This window comes from Bos mutus, chromosome 23 (assembly GCF_027580195.1).
Source record: "Bos mutus isolate GX-2022 chromosome 23, NWIPB_WYAK_1.1, whole genome shotgun sequence".
NCBI classification, from domain to species: domain Eukaryota; kingdom Metazoa; phylum Chordata; class Mammalia; order Artiodactyla; family Bovidae; genus Bos; species Bos mutus.
In genome coordinates this window covers 22,627,471-22,635,768 of record NC_091639.1, presented here as the reverse complement: position 1 = coordinate 22,635,768, position 8,298 = coordinate 22,627,471, and the positions used below count along the sequence as shown (strand labels likewise).

The 8,298-nt window shown below is 40.5% G+C and overlaps 1 pseudogene; it reads right to left on the bottom strand.

Moving 5' to 3' along the window:
- Window positions 1-6,878: 6,878 nt before the first annotated feature.
- On the bottom strand, window positions 6,879-8,273 carry LOC102272615 (mitochondrial import receptor subunit TOM20 homolog; annotated as a pseudogene).
- Between the last annotated feature and the right edge of the window lie 25 nt (window positions 8,274-8,298).

Here is an 8,298-nt window from a genome sequence, read left to right as displayed (position 1 = left end):
GTGTGTGTGTGTACACTCACGTGTGTGTGCTGGTGGTGTGGAAGAAAGTTGATAAAGAATGTCAGAACCATGCTCCTAGACATCTTGTGCTTAGACTAGGGTTTCAGAATTGGCTGGTGAGCAAAGGATGGGCAGAATCTGTCCTTCAAGCTACAGACAGAAGCCATGAAAACAGCCAGAAAGCAGTGTTCAGGGGTGAAATGACTCAGGAAGCAAAAAGGCTGAGAGAGGAAAATCAGATGTGATTGTCATGCAGAGTGGGTCCCTTTAGGGTCACCACCTGTTCACCAGGACTCAACAGAAAACCACAGTACCATATGCTATAGGTTAAGAAATAGGTTTCAATTCAGCGTCAGCAAGTAAAAAGAGGGCACGAGTCCCATTCCTCCTCTTCTTTCCATAAACAAGCAAACTGGGCACCCTTCTGGGCAGGCAGGGTGGGAGCATGGAATAGTGGAGGGGTCCTGCCACATTACTGCTCTCATTGTAAGGCAAGCAGTGCAAGAGCCACCTTACCAGGACTTCCCTGATGGTCCATTGGCTAAGACTCCAGGCTCCTGATGCAGAGGGTCCAGGTTCAATCCCTGGTGAGGGAACTAGATCTCACATGCTGTAACCAAGACTCAGTGCAGCCAAATACCCTTTTTTAAAACAAAGGGAGGGGAAGCCACCTTATCAATGAGGAGAGACAAACTGCTTAGGCACCAAGCATTCTGGGTTAGTGTCAGCTGTTGACAGGATGTGGTGAACAGACTCCTGCAGTGTCCTCTAATGGTCCTCCACTGGTATTCACATACTTGTGAAATCCCCTCCCCTTGAGTGTGGGATGGATCTAGTGACTTAGTTCTAACCAAAAGACTGGTGAAGGGAAAAGACATCACTTCCTTGAGTAGATCATAAAAGTCTGTGACTTTCATCTTTCTAAGAAACTCCTTTACTGTCTTTGATGAAGCAAACTGCCATGTTGGAGAGACCTATGTGGTAAAGAACTGAGAGGTTTCCCCTGTCCAACAGCCAGTGAGGGTCTGAGGCCCTCAGTACAACAACCCTCAAGGAACTGAATCCTGCTAAAAAAAAATGTAAGTTTGAAAATAGATCCTTTCCTAGTTGAGTCCAGATGAGCCCCACTCTTGCCAACATCTTTATTGCAGTCTTGTAGACACCCTAAAGTAGATGACCCAGCTTATGCTGTGCTTGGGTTGCTGACCAACAGAAACTCTGAGATGCTTTGAGTTGTTTCAATCCTCTTGTTTTGGGGTAATTTGTTATGTAGTGGGAGACAATACAGGAGAAGGAAATGGCAACCCACTTCAGTATTCTTGCCTAAAGAATCCTATGGACAGAGGAGCCTGGTGGGCTGCTGTCTGTAGGGTTGCACAGAGTTGAACACAACTGAAGCAACTTAGCATGCATGCATGCATTGGAGATGGAAATGGAAACCCACTCCAGTATTCTTGCCTGGAGAATCCCAGGGACAGAGGAGCCTGGTGGGGTGCCCTCTGGGGTTGCACAGAGTTGAACATGACTGAAGTGACTTAGCATGCATCCATGCACTGGAGATGGAAATGGCAATCCACTCCAGTATTCCTGACTGGAGAAGCCCAGAAACAGAGGAGCGTGGTGGGCTGCCATCTATGGGATCACACAGAGTCGGACATGACCGAAATGACTTAGCAGCAGCAGCAGCAGGAGATAATACGTTGCAGGTGTTTGGAAATGTTAACTGCCCAGTAACTGGAGACCTGGGGGCCCATGGCAAATTACAGTCTCCTCTGCCAAGTGTTAAAAACACCACTGATCCCCTTAGAAGGTGACTTCTTTTTTAAAATATTTATTTTTATTTATTTATTTGTACTGGTTCTTCATTGCAGCATGTGGGATCTTGTTAATAGTTGTGGCATGTGGGATCCAGTTCCCTGACCAGGGATTGAACCCAGGCCGCCTGCATTGGGAATGTGGAGTCTTTGCCACTGAACCAGCAGGGAAGTCCCAGAAAGTAACTTCTTGCAGCTCCACTCACTGGGAGAAGGAACCCCAGGTTCATTATTCAGGCTACCCACGAGTGCTCAGTGTTATTTTCAGACAGTTCTGCTTCTTGTAATATAAAGAGAATATTAACTCACTAGAGTGAGTTAATGAAGTTAGGATAGTGGGTTATAAACCCCCTTATGAAGGGATATGTTTTCCTAGACTCTTGAAACCTAACTTTGAAGACAGAGTTGTTAAAGGCACCAAATAATTAGAGAAAAAAGTTTCAAAGAAAATGTTAGTATCTTAACTTAGAATTTTGTGACTTCAAAGGGGAGGAGACAGGAAGCTGTAGGTAAGCTGTAGTAGGAGTGAAGGCTGATTTCTAACCAAATAAATGTCAAGAGGGAAAAACGCAAAGAGAGAAAATTAGTAAGTTAGGAGACAAAGCAATCAAAATCAATAAGTATGTCTCTTTGTATCTTGGTTTAACACCTCAGTTGTTAAGGAAAAAATAATAATATAACTAGAAAAGTGTGAACACGCCCTAGATATTTGATGATGGTAAGAATTATTATTATTTTTAGAAATGATATTATAATTATGGAATTTATGAAGTTATTTTTAGTGATATAGTAAAAATATTACAGGTGAAATGATATATTTATAATTTTGTTTAAAATATTCTGCACCTACTGGGGGGAACTAGGTGGGAGTGTAAATGATGCAAGGCTGATTGCAACTATATGACATGGGAAAGGCAAACGACAGAGACAAGAAAACCTAGTGGCAGCTGGTGGGGTGGGTAGGGAGATAAACGGGCAGGACACAGAGGACTTTCAGGGCAATGAAAATACTTTGTATGCTGTAATAATAATGAACATATGGCATGTGTGTGTACTCAGTTGCTCAGTCATGTCTGACTCTTTACAACCCCATGGACTGTAACCTGCCAGGTTCCTCTGTCCATGGAATTATCCAGGCAAGAATACTGGGGTGGGTTGCCATTTCCTACTCCAAGAGATCTTCCGGACCCAGTGATCGAACCCCTGTCTCCTGTGTTTCCTGCATTGGCAGGCGGATTCTTTACCCATGTGCCACCTGGGAAGCCATATATGTCATTATACATTTGTTCAAAGCATAGTATGTACAACATCAAGAGTGAATACTAAGGAAAACTGTGGACTTTGTAGCTATGATGTGTCAATGTGGGTTCATCCTTGGTAAAAAATGTACCATTCTGGTGAGTGGTGTTGATAATTGGGGGAGACGATGTAAGTGTGGAAAACCTCCATACCTTCCTCTCAATCTTGTTGAAAACCTAAAACTTTTCTAAGACAATGAAGTCTTTAAATACATATATATAAAGCAAAAACCAAAACCTGTTCAGTAGAAGGACTTAATAGCAGAATTGAGCTGGCAGAAGAAAGAATTTGAAGATAGTTCAAAGAGTTTATGCAGTATGAAGAACTGGAAGAAATAAGGATAAAAAATGTACGAACAGAGACTCAGATACTGTCGGACACCATCAGTATACCAACATATGCATAATAGTCTCAGAAAAGGAGGAAAGGAAAAAAAAGCAGAAAAAAAAAATAATAAAGGCTTAAAACTTCCCAAATTTGATGAGAAATATTAATCTGTACACCCAAGAGACATACCATACTCCATGTAAGATAAACACAAGGAGATCCACACGAAGACACATTAAGGTCAAAAGATTACGAACAAAAGACAAAGAAAAATTTGAAAGCAATAAGGGAAAACATGCATATTAAACATATACATACCTACACCCAATAAGAATAACAGCTAACTTCTCATCAGAAAAAACAGAGGCCAGAAAGCATTGATATATTCAAAGTGAAAAGCTAAAAACACAGAAACCACCAAGTAACCTGATAAATAAGAATCCTATATCTAGCAAAACTGTGATTTGAAACTGAAGACAAAGACATTCCCAGATAAAGACCCTGAGAGAATTTATTGGTATTAATAGCAGATCTGTGGGGAGGGAGGTGGGAGGGGGGTTCAGGATGGGAGGGACACCTGTATACCTGTGGCCAATTCATGTTGGTGTATGGCAAAAACCATCACAATATTGTAATTATCCTCCAATTACATTAATTCAAAAAATGGAGCTGTCTTAACAAGAAATATTAAAGTCAGGTTCTTTAGACTGAAAAGAAATGGCACCAGATTATCCAATCCACATGAAAGAAAGCACCAGGAAAGGTAAGATGAAGGTAATTATGAAAAATAAATGTATTTTTATCTTATCTGACTTAAATTACATAAGACAATGAATTTATTGTATTGAGCTTATAACACCTACAGATATATATTCATGTGAATAATTGGACAAAGGATGGGGGAGGGAATGGAACTCTTGGAGTAAGGAAATGACAGAAGTGGTAATTTGAATCCACAAGAAGAAAGAGGACTGGAACTGCTAAATACAAAGTTTAAAATGAAAGGCTCAAGTATGTTTTTTTTCTTTTCTCAACTTCTTTAAAAGAAATTGATATAAATCAGTATTTATGACACTATATTGTCAGCTTTATAATATATACATAGATGTAATATATATGATAACACAAAGGAGAGGAGACAAAACTTCATCAGAGCAAGTTTTCTGTGCTTACTGGAATTAGTATTTATCCAAAGTATATCATGATATGTTAAGGTGGAGATTATAATTTCTAAAGAAATCACTATAATTCAAAATTACACTGAGATTGAACAAAATAATTTATATGGGTCATAGCAAATACTTAATAAAAGGCAGTAAGGGAAGGAATAGAGAAAAAGATGTGAAACACATTGAAAAAATGAAAAATGGTAAACAAATCCACTCATAATAAATGTGAATGGATTAAATAGTTTTCTATGGTACATAATAAGTGATTAAAACCTAGCACCCCAAATCAACACACATTTGTTTCTCATAATTTCTGTGGCTCAGGACTTCAAGCATACCTTAACTGGAGTCTCTGCAAGCCTTTTTTTTTTTCAATTAAGATGTCAGTTGTGTTCTTATCTGGAGGACTGACTGTAAGATCCACCTCCACACTCACTGAGGACATCAGTAGAATTCAGTTCCCTGTGGTTATATCATAAGACTGAGGGACTTGACTGGTTGTTGACTGGAGGCTGCCTCAGCTCCTGTCGGCCACCCCTCAGTTCCTTATCACATGGGGCTCTCAACATGGCTACTTCCTCAAAGACAGCACAGCAGGATATCTTAAGAAAGTCTGCTAGCAAAACAGACTCTGGTCATGTGATAATAGGCATGACATCCTATCACTTGCCATATTCTCTAAAAAAACAAAATTTTTTGTTTTTAATTTGGCTGCCTGTGGTCTTAGTTGTGGCATGTGGGATCCAGCTCTCTGACCAGGAGTGGAACCCAGACCCCCTGCATTGGGAGCTCTGAGTCTTCGACACTGGACCATGAGGGAAGTCCCTGCTACGTTCTCTTGGTTAGAAACAATTCAAAGGTCCCAGAGACAGTCTCGAGGTGGGGGATGATAAAAGGTCATAAATATTAGAAGAAGATCGTTGGGGGTCATCTTAGAGTCTGTCTGCCACAGAGGGAGCTTCCTTAACCTGATAAAAGAGCATTTATGAAAAACCTATAACTAATATCATGTTGTTCACTCACTCAATTGTGTCCAGCTCTGGGACACCATGGACTGAAGCACGACAGACTTCTAACATTTTTATTTTTTGGCTGTGCTTTCACTGCTGGGTTTGATCCCTGGTTGGGGAACTAAGATCCTGCAAGCCTTCCTGCGCTGCCAAAAGAAAAGCCTGTTGGAGAAAGCCTACGTTTCTGTGAACAGACTTGGTAGAAACCAGGGCTTTGAGAACTCTGCCAGTGAGAGTTCAGAAGAAAATGAGGAACATCTTATTGGAAAATAGAAAAGGGGGAAATCTTTGTTAAGTATTGATAGTAGTGGAAAGCTTAGCTAAATTATCTCCTGGAGAATTTGTAAGAAATGAAACTGGTTATATAGCTAAGGAGATTTCTGAGCACAGTTGGTGCTGTTTGTTCCTGTTTATGTTACAGGAACATGAGAGGAAAGAGATAAACAGGAACCAGGGTTGGCTTATTTTAAAAATTCTCTCTAGATGACAAAAAGCCAGGAGGAGATAGAAAGGCGATGTACTTTGTTTTTTTCATCTTTCTTTTGGCTCCACGTCCTTGCCTCAACCCTAATGTGGGGGTTTGAACCTTCTCCCCTTAAACTGCCAAGCCATGGAAAAGAGCTTACTCTGAGGCAACTCTGACTCAGTGGTGGTCTCATTTCCTCCAGAGCAGGGGAAGGAACTGCCCCTTCCAAATTCCTCTTAGTAGTTTCTGGCTTAAACAGTAATCCTGCTGGATTTATTTTAATTGAACATTTTATTTTCCCCCCAGTGTTTCAGATAAAATTAACCTATAACATATTCATTAAAGGTGGAGGAATGATGATTTGATATATGTTTGTACTGATAACAGGACTGCCAGTGTGACTAATGGGACATTTTATTTTTTTATTTTTTTTTAAGTACCAAGGATCTTTATTCTTAGGTCTGATATTTAATCTGTGGCTGAAGATAATATGTCATTATTTAGAGAATAAAAGGTCCCATTATCTTCATTCAAGTCTTCAGCCACAAAGTTACACCTTATTCTCATACAAGATAAGGGTTGGTAGGGGATTAAGGAGGTACACTGAGGATAAAAGCAAAAGGGAACAAACACTTTTACAAGCATATTGTCCCAGTTACCGTGAAGGTTACGTTTCAGGTTAATTTACAAAAGTAGTGACAGAACCATGATTTCAGTGAAAATCAACACATTATACCTTTTAAAAAACCAGAAATACTAAGTCAGGCAAGCATGCGAAATTCAGAGTTAAAAAAACGCAAGGGCTGGCTGCCCAAACAGGTATTTCCCTCAGAAAGAGGGATTTGAAAATGCTGCACAGAACCAAAGGAATTAGAAGCTGAATTAGCACACTCATTTCCTCAGTTTATATATGAGGCAAGTGGGCAGACATTAACTGGTAAAGCTTACTCAGCCAGATTAAGAATGTATAGACATCCAATTCCTGGTGCTATCCGCAACTACATGTATCTAAAATACAAGGAGGTAAATATCCAGAATACATCAAACCCATTGATTTAAAAAAACATTTCAAGGGAGGGGTGAAGTTGTTATTATAGCATAGCAGCACATTACACATATTTAAGAGATTAAATGGAAAAAAATAATCTCTTAATGCTCAGTTTTGATCAACACAAGTTTCCAGCCAACTTTCTGATGTAGAGCAAAACAAGTATATTCTTCAGTTTTCTTCTACATTTTTTGGGGCCTATCTTTCAAAACTGAGCACCGGGTATTTTTAATGTAAGTAATGGGATGTTATATGTACATTCTAATCACACATTTTAAGAATAAACAAAATGCAAATTTCAGTAATTCGTAGTGTATTTATACAATGAAAAGCTCTCTATCAAAATACACTTCACTGGGAAAAATAAATAAAACAGACAAATGGATCTACACAAAGTAAAAATTAACTTTGGTAGACTTCACTGTGGAGGACAGTCCATAACAGCTTATCTGCCCTTACTCCCCCAGAGCCGATCATCTTCTGAGTTAAGATTTTAAAAATATGTTTTAATTGAGATCATTATGTTGACATTTGTTTCTCATTCCACATCATCTTCAGCCAAGCTCTGAGCACTTACAATTCTCTGACTAATTGTTGGGAGCTTAGTCAGAAGCATCTGGAACACTGGTGGTGGAAGTTTGTTGCAACACTTGCAGTAACTGCTGTGGCTGTCCACACAGCAATCGCATTTGTCAGATGGTCCACACCCTTCTCATATTCACCTTGAGCTAGTAATTCTTCACCAAGCTGTATTTCTTCTACGAAGAATTTCTGAACGGCTTCAGCATCTTTAAGGTCAGGTAACTTGGAAAGCCCAGCTCTCTCCTTGGCAAGCTTCTGTTTCTTTCTTCGTTCTCGCAGCCTGTTCTTGAAGTTGGGGTCACTTCGTCTTTGCGGTCGAAGTAAATGCAGTAACCGATGAAAAGGGCCCCGCACACGCCGGCGGCGATGGCGCTGTTCCGGCCCACCATCTTCTCTCCACCGAGGAGCCGGGTCGGCTGCGGCGGGGCCCGCAAAGAAGCCGTTGACCGCGAAGCCTCGGATCCGAGTGCGCGGCTCAGTCCCGACGCCCGCCGCCCGCCGCGAGGGACCTAATGGGACATTTTAAATGAGTGGCAGTTCACACCATAAATCGCCCCAAGTGAGAACCTTATTTTTGTGTCTT